Genomic DNA, 24,285 nt, shown 5'->3' on the forward strand with positions numbered 1-24,285 from the left:
TAAATTAACTTCGTCCCAGTTTGAACAAGGTTTGGGACCACTATTAATAATAATAATAATAATAATAATAATAATAATATTATTAATAATACAAGTTAACCCGTGCATGATACTCATGCATTATAGTCAAATCAAGATACTTAAGGTCTTAAAAAGGTTCTTGTCATGCATTTGGGCCTAGCCCAGGCCTCCTCAGGGGAAGATCGTTACTTCCCGACGCAAGCGCCCTTTTTAATGTGTGTTCATGAGGTAAAATTACCTCACGAAAATGAGTTTGACCACTCAACTCGTAAATTTAGCCTTTACTACCCCTCCCACGGGGGGAAGGGGGGGTGATGGAAGTTAACTGACTTCACTATTCTAATTTTTTTGTCAAATAATGTCAGTATACCAATTTTCAGGTCAATTGGATGAGCCCTTTCTGAGAAAATAGTTTTTTCCACACACACACACACACACACACACACACACACACACACACACACACTAACGCACGCCTCTACACATGTGTGTTCATGAGATAAAATTACCTCACGAAAATGAGTTTGAGTCCTACCAAATTTCAGCCCTTTTTGAATTTTTTTCCCCACACACACTAAGAATTTAGTAGGTCAGTGTATAACTCTGCCCAGCAGGTGGCGCTGCAATTTGGTTTTTTTCCCCACACACACACAGACAGGCAGACGCCACTAAGCATTTATATATTAGATTATTAATAATAAAATGTACTTATATAGCGCCAGCATATTCTGTAGCGCTTTACAATTGGGAACAAACATAGTCGTAAAATGAGACCGAGGGGTAAATGTATTAACCTCCGGTTTCTTCAACTCCCGCGAGTTCGGCGTCTTCGGCGCTTAAATTTAAAGCGCTGCTGCCTTGTAAAGGGAAACTTTTACAAGGCAGCGCCGCTTTAAATTTAAGCGCCGAACTCGCAGGAGTTGAAGAAACCGGAGGTTAATACATTTACCCCTGAGTATTAGACAGAGAGGTAATTTATTTATATAAACCAACAGAGCTGCTCTAACGCAACAAAATAACCCCTAGGGGCTCCTTATTCCTCCATCATACAGGTGGGGTGTTGTACCGCCATAGATATCGCTAATTTTGGAATAAATTTCTTGTGGCACAGAAGGGGCTGATGCAGAATTTGCTGCAAAACGGGAGCAAATTGTCCTTAAAAAACGTGCACGGAAAACAAACATGTTTCCTCCCATATGTTCTGAAAAAGGAAAATATAGATATTTTTTAATTTATTATTATCAGTATTATTTTTATTATGCTTTTTGTAGAAGAATCGTTCTGCAGATCCGGTGGTGTAATGGTGCTGGAGGTTTGGTCAGCTTCTGTCACTGAGGTATGGATGTTATCTGTAGGCAGCGGACTCCATAGGAGCTATAGATAAGGTATATTGCTGTGTACACAGCTCTGAGCGAGGTGCACGCACTTTGAAGATAATGTGGTGTTTTGCAACCCACTTAACACGTCAACGGTCTGGAGGATTGTCATGTGGTCCTACAGTATGCTGCGTTCTCTGTATGTGCGGGATCTACCTCTCAGCAGTGTCCAATAACTCGTCCACGTATTATTATTACATGTTATCATGAAATAACAGTTATGATTCAGTGGTAATATATTATACAGTTTGCTAATCATTTCATACCTAAGTTATTACTATATGATTATGTACTTCTGTCTCTTCCTTTGTGAAACCCCCATATGCTCCCACAAGTTGCTGTATGTAGGAGTGTTACACTTTAATATAATCACTAGGGAACTGCCCTACTTCAACCTTACACAAAACCCTGTAAAGAAGACTCACAGAGGGAATGATTCATGTCCAGGCTTTGCGTGGTGTAACTTGGGTAATCGCTCTGCACGTGCTCGGAAACGGACCTTACGCCGTTCAGCGCAATTCATGTCTGAACGTAAATGACTTTTACTGCCTACAACCTGGGAGGAGGAACGGCAGAGGGGAGGGGCAGAGGAACGTGGGCTGTGCACAGTGAGGGCGACGCAGATTGGCTCATTCAAGTCCTTGGGTTCTCGTAATTCTCTCACAATACAATAACAAGGGGGCAGTGACTTAGGTACAGGGGATTTGTGACATCACTGTGGGCATGATTAGGCCCAGACAAGATAGCAAACAAAAATCCTAGGTTGAAGGGTTACGTCAAAGCATGTCATGTACACGTATGATAGACTAGGCATGCTAGCCAGAACTAAACGCATAAACATTGGAGGTTACAGCCCCCTCAGCTAGACGTTGGTCATCAGTTTTCTGGAAAAGGGAGCACTTGTTTTCCAAAAAGGAGTACAGTAGGAGGGACACGGTCCGGGCACACCCTGTAGAACCCTTTGAGGTCATGATGCAGAATTCATTTTTAGGAACTTACTCATTTCCTGCAGAACGGCAGAGGTTTAACCATCATGTAGATGTATGTGTGCTGGGAGCTGCCTCCTGTAACTCGTGTCAGTCTCACTATATCTGGTAACAATGTTATAACGATGCATATACACATCGGGACTGGTCCATTAAGGAAAGTTAAGCATTAGTAAGTAAGACAAAACCATGTTGCATTGGAGGGGGAGGTAACTTTAAAATGTGATGACAGATTTATAACTGGGGTAGGACATGTCCTAGATCAACTTTACATTTCAGTGTACAAATAAAGCTATCAAGTATGTGTGTGATACATGAAAAACAGCCATTATTTATCTTATGTGCAAAATAATAAACTAATTTGCACCCCTGGCGTTGTAATATGGTTTTGTCCAGAAAACTTGCTCAATTAATGAATAAGGCCCATCAGTATTAGGCTCAGGAAAGTGGTTAGTTCAGATATACTGCACAGGGAATATTGTTGGAAACTAAAGTAAGAGGCTGATTGGTGGGAGCCGCCTGTCGTAGAAAGTAGGGATTACTTATATTATATGATGTCAGAAGAGCCCACGCTGTGATTATCCATTTATTTATTGCTGCAATCTGCAGCATATTTACAGAACAGCGTTTAGTGATCTGAATGATTGTATTTGAGATGTTAGTTACCCACATCGGATGCATTGTGGGATTTATTGTCTGTCTTGATGACTGTGACCTGGTAGTTGGTTTTGCTTTCAGTCTGTAAATACATATCTCACCCACACTTTGTACTCATCGAATGACTGGATCACCCCTATGACCTGTACTTCAAAGAGATGGACGGATTTAAGTTACATTTGCAAATTTATGCTCCTAAATTCTCTGCTTTTATTATGTTCTTAAAAGCAGGTTGAACATGAAATCTTTATGTTTTGCTCTCGGGCAGATGATGGAAGTGGGCCCGGTTATTGGTGATTTTATAGGTAATTGCCCCTCCCCTTATTTGCCTGTTTTGCTGCTAAATACATTAATGTAGCTTCTCCCGTTATACTTTTTGTGTGAAAGCATTTTTTTAAAATGTTAGTTTCTGTAAAAAAATAATAAAACAAATAATAATAACTGAACAATGTAAAAAATGTGCAGGGTCTAATTTGGAGGTGGGGCATCACTCTTTGTGGGTGTGGTTTAGGCTGATCAGAAAGTGGTTCTCTAATTGTCCTGATGGCCAAATGAGGAATGCTGGGAAATAAAGTATGGATAAAGTACTAGGATAGTATAGGATCGTGTAAGGCTTATTTATTCTAGAAGCAGCCGGGCATGTGATACTATCAGTCCGCAGTGACAGAGCACACTGAGAGAGCATCATTATTATTAATATATTTTATTTAACAGGAGATTAGATCATAAGAACAATGGGTACATATGGCAGAATAATAGATGCAGGATGCAATTATCCAAACAAATCGCATGGCACACCTAAACAGTTCAGCTTAGGACAAAACAGGGACAGAAAGGAGGATGGAGGGGGTGCAGCCACAAGGCAGGGGGGTGCAGCAGCCACGAGACGCTGAGGTCATGATGTAGAGGCCCAGCTGGTACAGAGTCCTGGTTGGTACAGGGGCCTCGCAGGTGCTGAGGACGTGATGTAGAGGCCCAGGTGGTGCAGAGTCCTGGTCGGTACAGAGGCCTCGCAGGTGCTGAGGACGTGATGTAGAGGCCCAGGTGGTACAGAGTCCTGATCGGTACAGAGGCCTCGCAGGTGCTGAGGACGTGATGTAGAGGCCCAGGTGGTACAGAGTCCTGGTTGGTACAGAGGCCTCACAGGTGCTGAGGCCATGATGTAGAGGCCCAGGTGGTACAGAGTCCTGATCGGTACAGAGGCCTCGCAGGTGCTGAGGACGTGATGTAGAGGCCCAGGTGGTGCAGAGTCCTGGTCGGTACAGAGGCCTCGCAGGTCCTGAGGCCATGATGTAGAGGCCCAGGTGGTGCAGAGTCCTGATCGGTACAGAGGCCTCGCAGGTCCTGAGGCCATGATGTAGAGGCCCAGGTGGTACAGAGTCCTGGTTGGTACAGGGGCCTCGCAGGTGCTGAGGACGTGATGTAGAGGCCCAGGTGGTGCAGAGTCCTGGTCGGTACAGAGGCCTCGCAGGTGCTGAGGACGTGATGTAGAGGCCCAGGTGGTACAGAGTCCTGATCGGTACAGAGGCCTCGCAGGTGCTGAGGACGTGATGTAGAGGCCCAGGTGGTACAGAGTCCTGGTTGGTACAGAGGCCTCGCAGGTGCTGAGGCCATGATGTAGAGGCCCAGGTGGTACAGAGTCCTGGTCGGTACAGAGGCCTCGCAGGTGCTGAGGACGTGATGTAGAGGCCCAGGTGGTACAGAGTCCTGATCGGTACAGAGGCCTCGCAGGTGCTGAGGACGTGATGTAGAGGCCCAGGTGGTGCAGAGTCCTGGTCGGTACAGAGGCCTCGCAGGTCCTGAGGCCATGATGTAGAGGCCCAGGTGGTGCAGAGTCCTGATCGGTACAGAGGCCTCGCAGGTCCTGAGGCCATGATGTAGAGGCCCAGGTGGTACAGAGTCCTGGTTGGTACAGGGGCCTCGCAGGTGCTGAGGACGTGATGTAGAGGCCCAGGTGGTACAGAGTCCTGGTCGGTACAGAGGCCTCGCAGGTCCTGAGGCCATGATGTAGAGGCCCAGGTGGTACAGAGTCCTGGTCGGTACAGAGGCCTGCAGGTGCTGAGGACGTAATGTAGAGGCCCAGGTGGTGCAGAGTCCTGGTCAGTACAGAGGCCTCGCAGGTACTGAGGCCATGATGTAGAGGCCCAGGTGGTACAGAGTCCTGGTTGGTACAGAGGCCTCGCAGGTACTGAGGCCATGATGTAGAGGCCCAGGTGGTACAGAGTCCTGGTCAGTACAGGGGCCTCGCAGGTCCTGAGGACGTGATGTAGAGGCCCAGGTGGTACAGAGTCCTGGTTGGTACAGAGGCCTCGCAGGTCCTGAGGCCATGATGTAGAGGCCCAGGTGGTACAGAGTCCTGGTCGGTACAGAGGCCTCGCAGGTGCTGATGACGTGATGTAAAGGCCCAGGTGGTACAGAGTCCTGGTTGGTACAGAGGCCTCGCAGGTACTGAGGCCATGATGTAGAGGCCCAGGTGGTACAGAGTCCTGGTCGGTACAGAGGCCTGCAGGTGCTGAGGACGTGATGTAGAGGCCCAGGTGGTACAGAGTCCTGGTCGGTACAGAGGCCTCGCAGGTACTGAGGCCGTGATGTAGAGGCCCAGGTGGTACAGAGTCCTGGTTGGTACAGAGGCCTCGCAGGTACTGAGGCCATGATGTAGAGGCCCAGGTGGTACAGAGTCCTGGTTGGTACAGGGGCCTCGCAGGTCCTGAGGCCATGATGTAGAGGCCCAGGTGGTACAGAGTCCTGGTCGGTACAGAGGCCTCGCAGGTGCTGATGACGTGATGTAGAGGCCCAGGTGGTGCAGAGTCCTGGTTGGTACAGAGGCCTCGCAGGTCCTGAGGCCATGATGTAGAGGCCCAGGTGGTACAGAGTCCTGGTCGGTACAGAGGCCTCGCAGGTGCTGATGACGTGATGTAGAGGCCCAGGTGGTACAGAGTCCTGGTTGGTACAGAGGCCTCGCAGGTGCTGAGGACGTGATGTAGAGGCCCAGGTGGTACAGAGTCCTGGTCGGTACAGAGGCCTCGCAGGTGCTGAGGACGTGATGTAGAGGCCCAGGTGGTACAGAGTCCTGGTCGGTACAGAGGCCTCGCAGGTGCTGAGGCCATGATGTAGAGGCCCAGGTGGTACAGAGTCCTGGTCGGTACAGAGGCCTCGCAGGTGCTGATGACGTGATGTAGAGGCCCAGGTGGTACAGAGTCCTGGTTGGTACAGAGGCCTCGCAGGTACTGAGGCCATGATGTAGAGGCCCAGGTGGTACAGAGTCCTGGTCAGTACAGGGGCCTCGCAGGTCCTGAGGACGTGATGTAGAGGCCCAGGTGGTACAGAGTCCTGGTTGGTACAGAGGCCTCGCAGGTCCTGAGGCCATGATGTAGAGGCCCAGGTGGTACAGAGTCCTGGTCGGTACAGAGGCCTCGCAGGTGCTGATGACGTGATGTAAAGGCCCAGGTGGTACAGAGTCCTGGTTGGTACAGAGGCCTCGCAGGTACTGAGGCCATGATGTAGAGGCCCAGGTGGTACAGAGTCCTGGTCGGTACAGAGGCCTGCAGGTGCTGAGGACGTGATGTAGAGGCCCAGGTGGTACAGAGTCCTGGTCGGTACAGAGGCCTCGCAGGTACTGAGGCCGTGATGTAGAGGCCCAGGTGGTACAGAGTCCTGGTTGGTACAGAGGCCTCGCAGGTACTGAGGCCATGATGTAGAGGCCCAGGTGGTACAGAGTCCTGGTTGGTACAGGGGCCTCGCAGGTCCTGAGGCCATGATGTAGAGGCCCAGGTGGTACAGAGTCCTGGTCGGTACAGAGGCCTCGCAGGTGCTGATGACGTGATGTAGAGGCCCAGGTGGTGCAGAGTCCTGGTTGGTACAGAGGCCTCGCAGGTCCTGAGGCCATGATGTAGAGGCCCAGGTGGTACAGAGTCCTGGTCGGTACAGAGGCCTCGCAGGTGCTGATGACGTGATGTAGAGGCCCAGGTGGTACAGAGTCCTGGTTGGTACAGAGGCCTCGCAGGTGCTGAGGACGTGATGTAGAGGCCCAGGTGGTACAGAGTCCTGGTCGGTACAGAGGCCTCGCAGGTGCTGAGGACGTGATGTAGAGGCCCAGGTGGTACAGAGTCCTGGTCGGTACAGAGGCCTCGCAGGTGCTGAGGCCATGATGTAGAGGCCCAGGTGGTACAGAGTCCTGGTCGGTACAGAGGCCTCGCAGGTGCTGATGACGTGATGTAGAGGCCCAGGTGGTACAGAGTCCTGGTTGGTACAGAGGCCTCGCAGGTGCTGAGGACGTGATGTAGAGGCCCAGGTGGTACAGAGTCCTGGTCGGTACAGAGGCCTCGCAGGTGCTGAGGACGTGATGTAGAGGCCCAGGTGGTACAGAGTCCTGGTCAATACACAATGTGTGCACAGGACTCTGAATGATGATCGGGACTTTATTTTTTTTTATTGTTGGTAGAATCGTTAAGGATATCACATCGGTAGAAATTTTGCTTTGTGTGTAACCAGCCTAAGAACAATTGAATCACGGCTGGGAGATATCAGCTGCTTCTGTTTATTCAGCTTCTCCCTAAGCTCACTAATCACTGTACAAGTAGTGATAAGGTTGTTCCTGCTATCTTATCACTGTACACAGAAGGCAATAACTGCAATATGACCTCTGTATACAGCTAATTGGCAATCTCTACAGGTGACAGGTTACCCAAACACTGGCTGCTGTATGTGTGGCTGTATTCTACCAAATGAAATAAAAACCTCCAATGTGTAAGGATCTATTAATAGGTATCATTAAGAGGGTAACATTTACAGATATTAAACCAAGAGTCATAAACGCCAATTCTCATAGTGTACACAGCTTTGTACTATTAATAGTGACAACAGGTGTAAGTAATAACCATTTTTTGAGATTTTAGAATCTTTCTTCCGTTCCATGTTCTGTGAGCGTGTGTCTCTCACCCTATTAGATTGTAAGCTCTGTGAGCCAGGTCTCTCCCTCCTTCTGTCTCCTTGTCCGCTCCCGCTATTTTATAGCACAAACTCGATTTTTGTAGCACAGCATTATTTTGGCAGCAAACTTATGATTTTCTGGTTTTAAAAACCATTTTGCGACACATTTGATTCTGTGCCACAAACATTTTTGTTATTAAATTGATTTTGTCGGTCAAAATGACTTCACAGCACATGACGTTTTTTTGTGGCACTAAAAGCTCATTTGCAAATGAATCCTTTTTTTGTTGCACAATTAATTTGAAAAATAACGATATTTATTTAGTGCAATGACCAAATATTATATTCACACTATGTAGTTCACTCACTTAGGAGTAGATTTACTAAAAATGTCTAAAAAGGAAAAGCAGCCAATCAGAATCTAGCTATCATTTATCTGGTATGTTCTAGAACAGCGGTGGGCAACAGTCAGCCTGTCGAGCCTTCTCTGGCGGTCCCCGGCCCCCGATCTGATTAAAATGGGGGAAGACAACTTCTGCGTCATGTGACCTCCTCTGCCCAGCGCAGAGAGGTCACGCGGCAAACGCGGAGGAGAGAGTGCACTATGCACTTCCTCTGTGTGGCCCCTTGAAGGCTGCAGGGCCACTCTCCTGTGGCTCTCCAGCTACTTCATGTTGCCCAGCACGGTTTCAGAAAATGATACCTGGAATCTGGTCGGTGGCTATGGCAAACCTCCCAACATTTAGAATCCCGAAAATGGGACAGATTAAGCCCTGCCTTTGATCCGACCAAACTCCGCCCACAAAATGGATATTCATGTTAAACTGCACACACTTCTCTGTTAAGCCCCCGCCCCTCTCGCGGCCAGCGGATCGGGATGTCCCCCCGGGACGGTTGTGAGGTATGCTAAGGCCGACACCTCCACTTTTACCTTTTTAGAATGAGTCCCAATATCTCCAGCCTAGGAAAACAAAATCGTAATTTGTGTCTCGGACTGAATGTGTTATTAGTGACTTGGAGGCAGGAAAGTTTCAGTGATGACACTCTTTTCCCTTTCAGAGAATATAAATAAATTACTTCATATTTTGATGGAAATAAATGTTCTCCAATTTGTTGCATAAAGTCCTGGCAGGTTGTTACATCTCTCTGGGAGAGATTGGCAGCATCAGGCTGAGTACATCGCACAGATACAGTCATCGTAAATCTCACATTGTCCTTTTAGAGCCGTCTATCATTGGAAATGTTTCAGCTGGAAATGTTGTTCATATTATAAAGCCGTCCGTGATTCACTCGTTCAAAGGGTTCTTTATTGTGTTCTGTTTACGGAAAATCAGCTAAAGTGTCTTCTTAATAAAGAAAAGTCTGGCCAGGGCCCAAGCAGAGATCTGTAAGATCTTGTGCAATCACACACAGTCTTATCAGGTCTGACGTCCTGGCAGATACTACCTGTTATGCAGAAAAATAAATATATCCGTAACATAACACCAGTTACATTACTTCTGGCTGCCGTATCTCAAAGAGGTTTCATACAAATGTTGTTGGGTGGTGGTAACACAAATGTTCGGTTTTCACAATCATTTCAACACTAGGTGGCAGTGTGTGTGTGTGTGTGTGTGTGTGTGTGTGTGTGTGTTTTACTAACGATGAAAAAAGGCAAAAAAAAAAATAATTGTATACTTCATCTTTTTTGTTTTTGTGGTATCCTGACATTGGTGAAGAAATGAAGTCACAAGACTAAAGGGGGGCATTATGATCTTGAGTCTTGGCCCTTGGTCCAACTGGAGCCCAAAAAACTCATTTTGTGCTAATGTGAGATTTATAGGACTTACAGGGTATATATTTTATGGACAGACAAGGATTATAGGAGATATAACATTAGTATAAGCGCATAAGCATAGAAAGACCTGTTAATCATTATGGGGAAAATACTAAGTAAGGATATAATATATTAATCAGTAGTGACTAATATGTAATAATAAACAATCTTTAACGCTTGGTGTATTGGTGGTGTTGTTCCGGCACAGATACGGGTATAGATGGAATGCAAAATGGGCTTAACGTATCTTTTGCCCTAGCCGGCTCTTTGTAGTCTGTCCAGTGACGCTGTCTTGTTTCCTGGTGTCCGCTCCTTGTGTACGGGAGGTCTCCAGCGTCCTCAGTGGTCCGCACGTGGAACTGATGGTTGCCGGAGGGGTTAAAATATTGTATGTAGGACCCAGCGCCTTTCGTCTGCTATAGGACTTCTCAGGGAAGCTTTACTTTTCACCGCTAGACATCTCAGAATGGCGTTACTGACTTTTTCCAGTGGCGTGCATACTCCTCCCCTCATTAGGCCAGAGCTGACGTTACTGCGCATGCAAGACGAAACATCGGCGTATGGCAGCGAGTCAACTCTGTGCAGTGGAGCCTGTCCCTTTCACAGTAGAAGAAGAGTTTTGTTTTGGGCCTGAATCATTAAGGAGAGCAAAGTATGAAAAGAGTAACTTTGCACCTGGGCAAAACCATGTAGCATTGGAGGGGGAGGTAAATTTTAAATTTGGGGACAGATTTATAGTTGAGGTAGGACATGTCCTAGATTAACTTTCAGTGTAAAAATAAAGCTAGCAAGTATTTGTGTGCTACTTGAAAAAGCAGCCAGTTTTTATCTTATGTGCAAAATAATCAACTAATCTGCACCCCTTGCATTGTAACATGGTTTGTCCCTGAGAACATTTGCTCCGTTTTTTGCCTTGCTCTCCTTAATGACTCAGGTCCATTGTGTTTAATGCTTTAGAACCCTGCACACCTGCTTCTCATGGCTGATGTGTGCTATTAGTACGTTGCATTGTATTAGTGCATGGAAGGCCCACCCCACACACACACATATGTTTTTGGAATGTGAGAGAAACTGGAAGCACCAAGAGGAAACCCACGCAAACATGGTAAAACTCATACAAACCCAGTGCTGTGAGACAGCAATGCTAACCACTGCGCTACCGTGTTGCTATATTTCTGTAGTACGCGCCGGGTGTGTCTTAATAATATACTTTCCCCAAGATCACTGGAATATATTTCAAGCCCCTCAACCCAAACGGACTATCTCTTGTCGAGGTCGTACTTGTCCCACTGACTTCGTATGGGAAGTTCTGAATCCGCTTACGGCCCTGGATCCCAGGCTACTGCCCAAAACGCCCTACGACAATCCGTCACTTTGTGCGTCTTGTACTGGACCTACAAACAAAGAGATCAGCTGGAATCAGGAATTGGCACAGCCAGCAGATTGTAAGTTGTCGCTCAGAACGCAGACGGCACGGTGCAGAACGCCGGCGGCACGGTGCAGAACGCCGGCGTGATTCCTTTTCAGAGCCCCTGCTCTCCCTGTTTGCCACCAACAAAGCACGATCTGTGGCCACAGTCTGTGCACTGACATCATCCACATCTGGAAGACATGACACAGGGAGGGGCGGCGGAGATTGCCAGAGCTGATCTGTGCAGCTGCAATATTAACACTGTCAGCAGCTCGCTCTGCTCCTTACAGGACATCCTGAAATCCTGGTGTGTGAGAGTTGTGTCCCCCCCTCCATCGTGCAAAGAGAGGTGTCTCTGCCTTCTCTTTATTTTGACTTTTTCCTTCCCCGGCTGAGCGCTGGTTGTATTGGACTCTCAGGATATCAGACAATGAAGCTTATTCGCAGGGTTGTTAATAGATTCCAGGCTGAAAGGACAGATAATGGGCTTTTTATATCTCCGTTCCACAGTCTGTATTCCCTCTGGGACGGCTGTATTGTGTTATGTGAACTGAGTAGTTTGTGATCACTCCTGGTACATTTCATGCACTTTGTCTCTTGGGATCAGGCAGATAGAGGCTCCCGTCTAGAGACCCAGAGTTACAGGGGGCAGAGTAGCTTCATGTGTCGGCAATGGTGCATCTAATAGGGAATGAGAGATGCTTATTCAGCAAAAAGGTACAGACTTTATTTCAACAATCGCACGTCCTAGACATGAAGGCAGTAACCTGTTCGTATAGCTGTAGTCAGTGACCTCCCCTTCTGGTGTCCAAATTCTTGTGATATATTGTAAGGAGATGAAATGTCATTTTACTGACACAATGAACCACTAACCACGGGAAAGTATTTAAAAAGTAAATAAGAATGTGTGTGAATAGGTTTCTGAATTTGTAGATCCCTGGATTTAACAAAATAAAATATGGCAAAGACTTATTTAAAAAAAAAAAAAACAAACAAACATCAAAACGGAAGTAAAAATGCCTAAAAACATTACAAATCTTTGATGAACCAATCTTAAGTGTCTATTATACCCAGCATCAATTGTCTTGCAATCTCCCATACACAGTGCACGGAATTTGTCTGAGGTCCTAAGTGGGTTAATTGCATTGCAAAGATCGGCTTGTTTACCTTGGCAGAAAATGCACAATGCAGTGAAAGATTGTAGAATGTACACACACTGTGCTCATGCATACTGTACACTCGCACACACTGTGTACACTCGCAGACACTGTGCTCACACACACACTGTGCACACTCACACTGGACACACACACACTGTGCACACTCACACTGGACACACACACACACTGTACATACGCACGCACACACACACACACACACTGTACCCACACACTGCACACTCACACTGGACACACACTGCACACATACACACACACACTGTACCCACACACTGCACACTCACACTGGACACACACTGCACACATACACACACACACTGTACCCACACACTGCACACTCACACTGGACACACACTGCACACACACACACACACACACTGTACCCACACACTCACACTGGACACACACTGCACACATACACACACACACTGTACCCACACACTGCACACTCACACTGGACACACACACTGTACACACGCACAGACACACTGAACACACACTTTATTTGCATCGAGAGAAAACATTTCCAGCCAATGTACATATCATACAATCTGAATGAATCCATTTCTCTGCCTCCCACACGCTGAATGATATCTGTACAATCCAGTCAGAATGAAGCAAATGATGAGACTAAATTGTAATGAGTTTGGGTCCCTTGAAGACGTGAACCCCAGTTCAGAGAGGCTGGATCTCTGACAGGCGTGGCCATACATGTACAGACACTTTAGTTCAGCTCTCCAGCACACGGTTAGCGTGGTCTGACAGTGACCACATACAGATAGTCATTGTCCATCCGTCAGTGTAGATCAGTCTTTACTCCACATACGTGCTGCCGGTTCAGTACATAAGGTCTTAATCAAATGAATTGTCTGTTATAGCGTGTATGGACATGTTTAACTACAAAATGCCAACACTTCTGTTAACACTACATGTGAAAGGTATTTATAGTTATACATACACATGAGAGGGTAGATAACTGCAGAGGGGACAGTACTGATTTATGTTGGCTTCCATAATCTCACCTACTGATGGCTAGTTAATGATAGCTAGTTAATGATAGCTAGTTAATGATGGCTAGTTAATGATAGCTAGTTAATGATAGCTAGTTAATGATGGCTAGTTAATGATGGCTAGTTAATGATGGCTAGTTAATGGTGGGGGACCTGGGTTTCATGCCTTATACTCTGCTGTTCTGATAATACCGGCTATTGTACACTTACTGGGCCTGACCCTACGAACCGCACTCACCTGAGGTTTTACTAGCGTTCCGGCTTATTCAGGTTTTTTGACACGTTGGGCCTGATTCAGATGGAGGCGTACGCCCGTTTTACGTAGTGTATCTTGGTTTTTTTTGCACTGCGCATGCTTAGAAAGTGAACTTGTGCAACTGCGGCTATTCAGACCTGGGACTTTTAGATGGGGCAGGGAAGGAGTGATAAACACATACTCGCCGACTTCTTGGATCTAATTCAATGATGCGGGAGGCTGCCATACTCTACCCGGAGTACGGGAGACCTACCTGGAATCCGGGAGTCCTGGCTAGTATTTGTAACGTAGGCAATACACAGTAAGGAACGTGTCTGAACAATTGCATATGGATTCAGACTGGGGCGTGGTCGCAGATACGACTGACTATATGTATACGTGAGTGTATATATATAATATATTAGCACAGTGGCTTAGTGGCCACTTCTGCCTTACAGCACTGGGGTCATGAGTTCAATTCCTGACCATGGCTTATCTGTGTGGAGGTTGTATGTTCTCCCAGTGTTAGCGTGGGTTTCCTCCAGGTGCTTTGGTTTCCTCCCACACTCCAAAAACATACTGGTAGGTTAATTGGCTGCAAACAAATTGACCTTAGTCTGTCTCTATGTGTGTGTGTGTGTGTGTGTGTGTGTGTGAATTTAGACACTAAGCCCCAATGGGGCAGGGACTGATGTGAGTGAATTCTCTGTACAGCGCTGCAGAATTGGTGGTGCTATATAAATAAATGGTAATAATAATATGTGTATGTATGTTTATTTCAAGAGCTCATGTGTTGCACAAAATGATATGTAAAATATTAGGTTTGGCATCGGAAATAGAGAGCTGCATAAAGAATGAGGTTGTGTTACGCTGATGGCAGAATATTTGCAAGTATAATGTACCTGTGTCTAGTGGAAGTATCTGTCCTGGCTTCTGTGGCATATCTGATAAGGTTACATCATGTTATGGGACTAAGGGGCCTGTTCATTAACTCGGGGAGCGGAGAATCCTGCGGGACGAGGTGCTGTGGTGACAGCATTGCTAAGAATTGCAGCGAAGAAGGCGCATTCCCACTCCGCTCCCTGGCTAAGGAACAGGAGAACCTGCCTGTAAGGAAACAAGGGATACCCTCAAATGCTGCCCAAAAGCCTTTCAAGCACTCGCTGTGAACCTAAGAATTGATTGAGCAACTTTCATTTCTGTCTTGTGTGTTTGAGGCACAGTGACTTAGTGGTTAGCACTTCTGCCTCACAGCTCTGGGGTCATGAGTTCTATTCCTGTCCATGGCCTTATCTGTGAGGAGTCTGTATGTTCTCCCTGTGCTTGTGTGGGTTTCCTCCAGGTTCTCCAGTTTCCTCCCACTCCAAAAACATACGATTAGATTAATTGGCTGCTGACAAATTAACTCTAATCTGTGTTTCTCTCTGTGTGTTAGGGAATTTAGACTGTAAGCTCCAATGGGGCAGGGACTGATGTGAGTGAGTTCTCTGTACAGCGCTACGGAATTAGTGGCGCTATATAAATAGATGATGATGTTCTGGTATCAGTAGCTAATAGGGAGTGCTGGTACTATAACATGAATGTACGACCCTGTATATAGCTAGGACCACCCTACTAGCAGAAGCACCTTGACACGGCAGGTTGCTTATCGTGGATTTGCAACTGTGTGTAACTGAGATTTCTGCATTTTAAGTACAAATAGAATCGCGGCTCCATTACTGGTTCACAGCCGTGCGCTGGGGGATTTTTGTCTGTATTTTCTTCCTCTCTGAACAACCCCGCGCTTTCATGCACCTGCTGTGAACCTATAAACTGATTGAGCAATTTCCACTTCTGTATTTCTGTAAAATATTAGGATTGGCTCCGTAAATATAAATCTGGATGAGGAGGGGGTTGTGTTATGTAGATGGCAGAACATCTGTAAGTGTAATGTACATGTGACTAGTGTAAGCCTATAAGGTAACCAGGGCTACTCCTAGTGCCCTTCAGTACCATTGTGTATTGATCTGTGCATTGGACTAGATGTGCATTTATACCACCAATGTTGTTACTGGCGCTAATGAAGGTTAAGGCAGCACCAGTGGGTAAGTGACAATGTAACACGATAATACAACAAGGATTGCTATTAACTGCTCAGAGAGTGAAGTCTAAACCTGTGTTATATCCGTGTAGCTAATGTGCATTACCACTGCCTAGACTAAGCAGACCAGATCTGCAGCAGCTACACTGTTTATATGTTGTGTATGATCTCAGGCTGTCAGCGTCTCATTCGCCAGCCTAATGCCTGATAATGTTGGCTCCAGATCAGGATCCAGCATGGAGCAGAGTGCTGGCAGATTTGTCATCAGAAGACGAGTGCAATTTGGAGTCATGTCACTGTTAGTAACAGCTGTAATGAGCCGCCTCAGTGTCTTGCAGTATAGTCATAATATTTATCCTCATACTATATAGATGATTAGGAATTACATGTATGGATGCTGGGGGCCATTGTTCCTGGGGGCCCAGTGCTACACTCGTAGATTCTGTTACTTATTGCACACAGTATATATAGCATGGTAGTATGTGGGGAAATTTAATTCATCTTGGGCCCTTTGCAATATTAGATTGCAAGCTTTTCTGGCAAGGAGCTGAAATAATGAGCTATTTATGAAATTCTGGTGATTTGTATTAGTGATTTGCACGTTTTACTGTTGATCAGTGGGACTTTGTATGATACATCAGCAGCTGATCAATGATGCTGGATCAAAGCTCTAAAATAACAGCTCTCATCAAATTATTATTACCATTCTTTATATAATATATATATATAATCGCCACTAATTCCGCAGCACTTTACAGAGAACTCACTCACTTCAGTCCCTGCTCCATTGGAGCTTCCAGTCTAAATTGCCTAACTTACACAGACAGACAGACAGAGAGAGACTGGGGTCAATTTTGTTAGCAGCCAATTAACCTACCAGTATGTTTTTGGAGTGTAGGAGGAAACCAAAGCACCCGGAGGAAACCCACGCAAACATGGGGAGAACATACAAACTCCACACAGATAAGGCCATGGTCAGGAATTGAACTCATGACCCCAGGGCTGTGAGGCAGAAGTGCTAACCACTGAGCCACCGTGCTGCCCTGTGCTACCAGTGTTTGTAATTTAAGTTTTTACTGGTGTGATGCTACAATGTATTTTAGCTGTCCATTTTTTTTATTTGGGAAGATTATTTACATGCTAATACACAGAAAAATCTATAGGCGTTATAATGTATTATTTACATACATTATGGGCCTAATGTAGAGTTTGTCCCAAAATTGGCCCAAATTCTTCTTCTTGAGACGCATCCTCTGCGGCGTCATGTGCACCTAGTATACAACTAACATACCTCCCAACATTTAGAATACCCAAAGTGGTACAAAATAAGCACCGCCTCTGCCCTGCCAAAACCCCGCCCACAAATGGGCACCTTGTGTTTAAACCCTACCTGCTTTCCTGTTAAGACCCACCCCTATTGTGGTCTGCGAATGTATTTGCACCTTTCCTGTTACTGGCATATATGCAGGTTTCTGCATGAACTGCATTTACATAAACTCTTTTTCTGCCATTTATATTGGAAACAATATTTTAGGGTTTGGGTGAAGTAAATCCAAATCTGATGATGTCAGGGGGTGACCTTCAGCTCCTGACTCTTGTAGTTATAAAGTGCATATCCCACTATACTCCTATAAAGTGTGATGAGCAGACCGGACGGGTGTCTCTCACACAAGGACTGTTATTCTAGGGAGGGGGGGGGGGGGTTGAGATCCGCACAGCAGAGGGGTGGAGACACTCCAGGGATTTTCTGTGCCTTGTATTGAAATCATCACATATGAAATGAAGTTCTAATTGCTGAGACTGTAATCGGTGCAGCTGAGGGTGACTTGTTTACACGCTGAGCCAGACATTTCTACTATTGATATTTACTCTGCATCTCTCCATCAGGTTTCTACACTATGTTGTGGTGGAAGAATGATCCTGTTATCTGGAAAAGTTTCCAAATACAACCATAGCTGTGTATACGAGATATATCCGGAATAGCAGCAGGAGACATCCGTGGGGAACTCCTATCCTCTGCTCTGTGAGGACACCCTAACCGATGCTATATAAAAGAACTGGACCCAAGAGCTATCACTCCAACAGGACCATATAACCGCTACTCCATCAAGGAGCTGTATCTTAGATCCGTCACTATACCGGGGACCCTAGAAGGCCAGAACCTAGCCAGTATTTTACCAGAACCTTCTCTCCATACGGATCCTGGACCTGCATCAGGAAACAGCTACTATAAAGGTAACAAAATCAATGTAAAAACTAGCTGCCCCCCTCCCCCCATTAAAGCAGGGGTGGGCAAAATAACATTAGTGAATCCTTGGAGCAGACAGGAAAGATTTGCATCTATTGGTGACAGTACAAATGACTCCTAGATGATAGGTGCCAGTATAATTTATTATTATTATAGATAATGTGTAAGATGCCACAGTGCTCCGCAGCGCCGTACAGTAGGAAAGACAACGACATACATCAAACAGGACATGCGTGAAACAAGAACAGACAAGGCAGACAAAATAAATACAGACAGAGAGCTTACATTCTAAGGGGAAGAGGGCACAGCTGAAACAAGAGTGGAGATTGGGATAGTTGTGAGGGGGCATTAGTGTGAGTAGTGAGTAGTAGTCATTTATTAGACGTATTGGCTACCTGGCGCCCGGATTTGCCCCGTCCTGCATTAAAGAGCTTATTATGCATAGATGCATTATAGGTGATCAGTACCAGAATAGAGAGCGGTTCTGTTTTGGCTTCAGTGCACACATACACCTATGTTTCAAGCATGATTGTAGAAAGACGTGTTACATTTCTTATTTACAATTATTTTCTAGCGGTTTGTATGAAGCCTGCTGGTAATCCTTGGTTCTGTGCCACATGGGGCTGTGTGCAGTGCAGCAGGGCAGGTTCACCGGGTGCCCAGTGATATAATTACACCACATGTGAATGTGTTACATTGTATCAGTCACTAACGACTACACCTGTGCTCCAGCATCTGGAGATCATTATACTGTTAGGGCCCCCTGAGTACAGGATCTGGGATACCCGGACTTGTGGAGATCCTCACCTCAGAATGACAATGTGTCTGTACCTAGCATGTTACATCTGCAGAACTGTATGGTTAATGTGCAATAACATTACTGCTGGTTCTGTGCTAGTTTGTGTTATTATCAGACTGGATTCAGCTCCGAGTCTTACAGTATATTGTACAAAGTGCTTACAATAATCTAATGATCTAGTAACGTCCGTGTCTGTTGTAGCTGTTAGTAAGCGACACTTATCCATGCAATGTATCACTATACTGTGTGTGTGTGTGTGTGTGTGTGTGTGTGTGTGTTATATGTGTGTGTATATATATATATATATATATATATATATATATATATATATATATATATATATATATATCTCTATGATTAATACAGCACTATATTAATTATTGTAATCTGCCTGAGTTGTAGCATCATATGTATAGTGTATATAACTCCTAACACATAGTATATCAGTGACGTGTAGTGGGTATATATATATATATATTATCACATGTATAGTGTATATAACTCCTAACACATAGTATATCAGTGACGTTTAGTTGACCACTCATTTGAAGTTAACAGATGGTTCAGCAGAGTCTCCTTATCAGATCTGTGGACGCACCCTGTGACTTCTATAGGAATGTTATGTAATGAAAACAATGTAACAATTTGTTTCAGAATATCTGCTGATTCCTTTTATAGGCAGAATTTGTTCTTTATTCAGAAGTCTATTTTACGCCCTTTAAGGTGTCTACTTTGGCCACCTGTATAAGGTAGAGTTATATTGTAACTGTATAAATAAAGAATTAGTTGGCAGTTTCATAAGTGGGTAGAAGACAGCAGATTCCACTATAAACCTTCACTATACTCCTTATACCTTGTTGTCACTGTCTTGGAGTCAGAAACAAGAACAGAATTATATTTGTGTCTCCAGTCACTGATAAGTAAGACCCAATGTTTCATCATAGAGCTGTACAATAATAGACTATAAACAGACTTGGCTTAATGTTGTCAGCAGCCAATTAACCTACTAGTATGTGGGAGAAACTGGAGCACCACTGGGCCCTACTCGGGAATCAAATTCATGACCCTAGTGCTGTGGGGCAGTGCTAACCACTGAGCCACTGTGCTGCCCACATGCCCTATGTATTTGGGGATCTGTGTGATATATGAAGCACACAAGGGAGGTTCAGGGCTGCCGCCAAACCTGCGTCATGTGGGAGAAATTCAATCCGCTGTCTCCTACCTTTAAGACATTTAAGCGCTGTGACTAGTTCCTGGCTGTGTGCAGGTAAATAGCGCAGATTATGTTGTTATCTCTCTGCAGCAGGCGGCTCGTGTAACGTCAGCCGGTGCTGTAAACTACAGGGCTGACAACACCACCCCTCAGTCTCTGTGTATAATCCTGGGTGTAACACGATCACATCAGGAAAACCCTCTTCTCTCCCACACACAGCGCCTGGCATCACACCGCGTCCTTGATGAGCCTCCGCGTCTTGTGTAGAGCGAACGTTACTGACAGGCTTCCCAAACTGTGTGTCCAAGAGATGTTATTCTGCCAGGTGTCATTATTTAGGTAGAACGGACAAGGCTGAAGTCATGACGGGTCAGCTGGCTGCGGAGTGTTGGATTGTGGATTAATGAGTGAGCTTCCAACAGCAGCGTGTTCTGTTCAGCTCAAGTTCAAATGACGACAAAGAGGAATTCTTGTGAAATGTGTCCTGTTTAGGAATACAGAGGAGAGCGACTCCCAAAACCGGTGTTTGGGGCTGATTGTCAATATGTTTAATGCATTCTGTTGGTTGTCGGCTGTGCGGCGCATTCTGTTGGTTGTGGGCTGTGCGGCGCATTCTGTTGGTTGTCGGGGGTGCGACGCAGTGTGTTGGTTGTCGGCTGTGCGGCGCATTCTGTTGGTTGTCGGCTGTGCGGCGCATTCTGTTGGTTGTGGGCTGTGCGGCGCATTCTGTTGGTTGTCGGCTGTGCGGCGCATTCTGTTGGTTGTGGGCTGTGCGGCGCATTCTGTTGGTTGTCGGCTGTGCGGCGCATTCTGTTGGTTGTCGGCTGTGCGGCGCATTCTGTTGGTTGTCAGGTGTGCGGCGCATTCTGTTGGTTGTCGGCTGTGCGGCGCATTCTGTTGGTTGTCGGCTGTGCGGCGCATTCTGTTGGTTGTGGGGTGTGCGGCGCATTCTGTTGGTTGTGGGGTGTGCGGCGCATTCTGTTGGTTGTGGGGTGTGCGGCGCATTCTGTTGGTTGTGGGGTGTGCGGCGCATTCTGTTGGTTGTGGGGTGTGCGGCACAGTGTGTTGGTTGTGGGGTGTGCGGCGCATTCTGTTGGTTGTGGGGTGTGCGGCGCATTCTGTTGGTTGTGGGGTGTGCGGCACAGTGTGTTGGTTGTGGGGTGTGCGGCGCATTCTGTTGGTTGTGGGGTGTGCGGCACAGCGTGTTGGTTGTCGGCTGTGCGGCGCATTCTGTTGGTTGTCGGCTGTGCGGCGCATTCTGTTGGTTGTCGGCTGTGCGGCACAGTGTGTTGGTTGTCTGTGATGTCCATATGATCATATTTCAACATTAATGCATAGAGATTGCTGTATATACACCACGCTAATACTCTGGGGGGGTTTCTCGCACAGTGTTCGGATTGGACCAGCCCTTACGTGTGAAGTTGCCATTCCTCCCAGTTTGTCTGTGAGTCTCAGTGTTGGTTTTATGGCACCATAGAAAAAAAAATCTAAGCACATAACATGTATCAGTATATGAAATGTATAAATGTGCAGATCTGCAGCATAGATGTTCATATCAACTGTAGTTTAAAACGAGAAAACCTTCTGTAATGATTTGCTGGTGATTTCTGTCTCTCTCTCCTATCCGCCGCAAGAGAAATTTCCGGTCTTGGTACAGAGACTTCTTGGGACCCCTCCCATAGCCACTGGAGTGGCCTGGCCATGTCAGGTTGGCTCCTCCCACTGCACAGCAAGGACAGGGCCCCCAGGCACTCCGGGGCCATTGTAATGTGCCCCTGATCCCATGTCATGGACTCTATACTTCGTCCTGTAATAAAGCAGTGGTACAATGTAAAAGACTTTTGACTCCCAGGATTGTAGCTGCCCTCCAGGGTCTCGTCATGATGATGCGTTTTTGCGCATTGATGGGGAGGGTGCCCAATAGAAAATCACTAATTGCCACATTTTTTCTCATGGGACAACTGACTTACCGCTCCTGAGATGGTGATAACAGAGCAAACATCAAGGGATGTCATACGCAATGGCCGAGCTATCAATAGCGGGGAACCCTTGATGGACAGAACAAAGCCGTATGGCCAACAAAAACACCCTGTTCTCACCCGCCCTAGGGCTTTTCAGCCTTTGATAAATAGACCCCTAAATGAGAATGTTGACGTTTTAACAATGTAATTGTCATATTTTTCACATTAAATGCCTTTATTCCTACTGTGTATTCCATGCTGACCCTGTCACTTCTTGTCCGTCTCCAGTTTGAGATAGCAGACTGTGCAGAAAGTGACTTCTCTCTTCCTTATTAACCCAGAATAATTAGTGTCCATGTGGTTGACGGCAGAGGGCTGAACGCTTGTCCGGCATTAAGGTGGGTGGTACATGTCAATAGAAGTGAAAGCAGAAGTTGGGTGGAGCACATTGAGCAATAGAAGGTTACAAGCAGCCCACAAATCTCCTTGTGTTCCCTGCTCACAGTCTTGGAACAAAAATTGGTGAGTGAAACAACTATAAAAGACGTTTGTATAATGTGAGACATTTATAGCGGTCTGCAAACTAGTGAGAGTGAGATTGGAAAACCTGAACCATATTGTCTCTGGGTGACGCTTATTTTGCAGTTCCTCCTGTGAAATGTTATCATAAGACACAGATATTTATTTCTTGAGTTCATTACATACATGCATATTAGGACATAAACATGTTATGGTACATGTTGGTATGTTTAGGTTCTATGTGCCTGTGTCAGTAGTAGGAATTCCTGTTTGCATGCATCATTTTATTGTTTATTTATTAGCATCATGATGTTCACCTGTGACATGTCCAGAACTTCTTAAATACAAGCGCATATCACTGTTTCAATTATAAGCGCAGACTACTGTTGGGTGCACTGGTTTTTTGTTTTGTTTTTTATTGTATTGTTTTGTATTATATTGGGTTAATTCAATTTAATTAACACAATTGCACATATATTCTTGAGAACTTCCCCATATGTTCAAACATATCTTTGCTACACCTGTTAAAATAAACATCTAGCTGCACCCTGTGCCTGGGAATAGCACCCCCCCCCCCCCCCCCCTCCTTCTTGCACAAACCTCAGGAGTATTTGTATATATTTATGCCGTAATATTTACTAAGCTTTGGTGTGAGACTTCGCTGTAAAAACATTTATATAACAATGGTGTTGATATTATGATCATATTTTTCTGCCCTTTGAGCCTGCTCCATTTTTAAAGATTATCCCCCGAAATGCAGAAATTGTTTTATATCTGCGCTATTGGATAAATGCTACATTTGATGAAGAGTAACAACACTTCTTAAACTCAATGCTCAATCAGTAGACAAATCTATATTTTGCGAATTGCTTTGACTATACGTGCTACTCTCCTGCAATGTCCGGGAGACCCCCAGATATTCCGGACTTCTGGCAGAGAAGGCTGCCGTCCAGGATCCCGCATTTTGCGCATTGGGGGGGGGCAATAGAAAATCACTTAACGCCGAAATTTTTCACTGGGCCAGCTGACTTACCTCTTCGGTGAGGCTGTTCCTAGTGATCCGCTTCTGATTGGCTGTAAAATGCACTCATATAACAGACATCTTCTATAAGACCTTTCAATTAAATTAAATCTTATGTGTTGATTGTAAAAATCCTTTATTTTGCAAATGAACAGAAACCGCAAATAACACAATACTCTTTTGAATGTTGGAATCGCATATAAGAATGATACTCTCATTTAATAACCTCGGGCCTGATTCATTAAGGAAAGTTAAGTAAAAAAAATTGCGTAAAGCGCTATGGAATTTGCTGGCGCTATATAAATAAATGTCGATGATGATGATGATGAGTAAGCAGTCTCCTGGACAAAACCATGTTACAATCCAATGGGTGCAAATTAGTTTATTATTTTGCACATAAGTTAAATACTTTCTGTTTTTTTCATGTAGCACACACAAATACTTGATAGCCTATTTGTACACTGACATTTAGGGGGGAATTCAATTGACGGCAGGATTGCTGAAAATCCCGCGCTCAAAGAATATTACCGTTAATACGGTAATCCTGTGCGTAAATACCGTTAATATGGTAATTTACTCGCTAGATTTCAGCTCGCAGCTCAGGGAGCAGCGAGCTGAAATCCAGCGAGTAATTACCGTATTAACGGTAATATTCTTTGAGCGCAGGATTTTCGGCGATCCCGCCGTCAATTGAATACCCCCCTTAAAGTTGATATTACATGAAAAACAGACAGTATTTAACTTGGGTGCAAAATAGAAAACTAATTTTCACCCCTTGCATTATATCATGGTTGTGTGCAGGAGACTGTTTACTCAATTTTTTTA

General features: G+C 45.5%; 1 protein-coding gene across 2 annotated transcripts in view; it reads left to right on the forward strand.

Annotated features, from left to right (window-relative positions):
- LOC142107214 (CMP-N-acetylneuraminate-beta-galactosamide-alpha-2,3-sialyltransferase 4-like) overlaps window positions 1-24,285 on the forward strand; it is a 93,503-nt gene that overhangs the window by 5,045 nt on the left and 64,173 nt on the right. Inside the window, exon 2 of one of the 2 annotated variants that reach the window (XM_075190467.1) lies at window positions 17,587-17,934. The gene's annotated coding sequence lies outside the window, so the exon portion shown is untranslated. Of the gene's footprint in view, window positions 1-17,586; window positions 17,935-22,395; window positions 22,443-24,285 lie in introns of those variants that run through there. The other variant, XM_075190468.1, reaches the window with a different exon arrangement.

The sequence above is a fragment of the Mixophyes fleayi genome, chromosome 11 (genome assembly GCF_038048845.1).
Source record: "Mixophyes fleayi isolate aMixFle1 chromosome 11, aMixFle1.hap1, whole genome shotgun sequence".
In the NCBI taxonomy this organism is placed as follows: Eukaryota; Metazoa; Chordata; class Amphibia; order Anura; family Limnodynastidae; genus Mixophyes; species Mixophyes fleayi.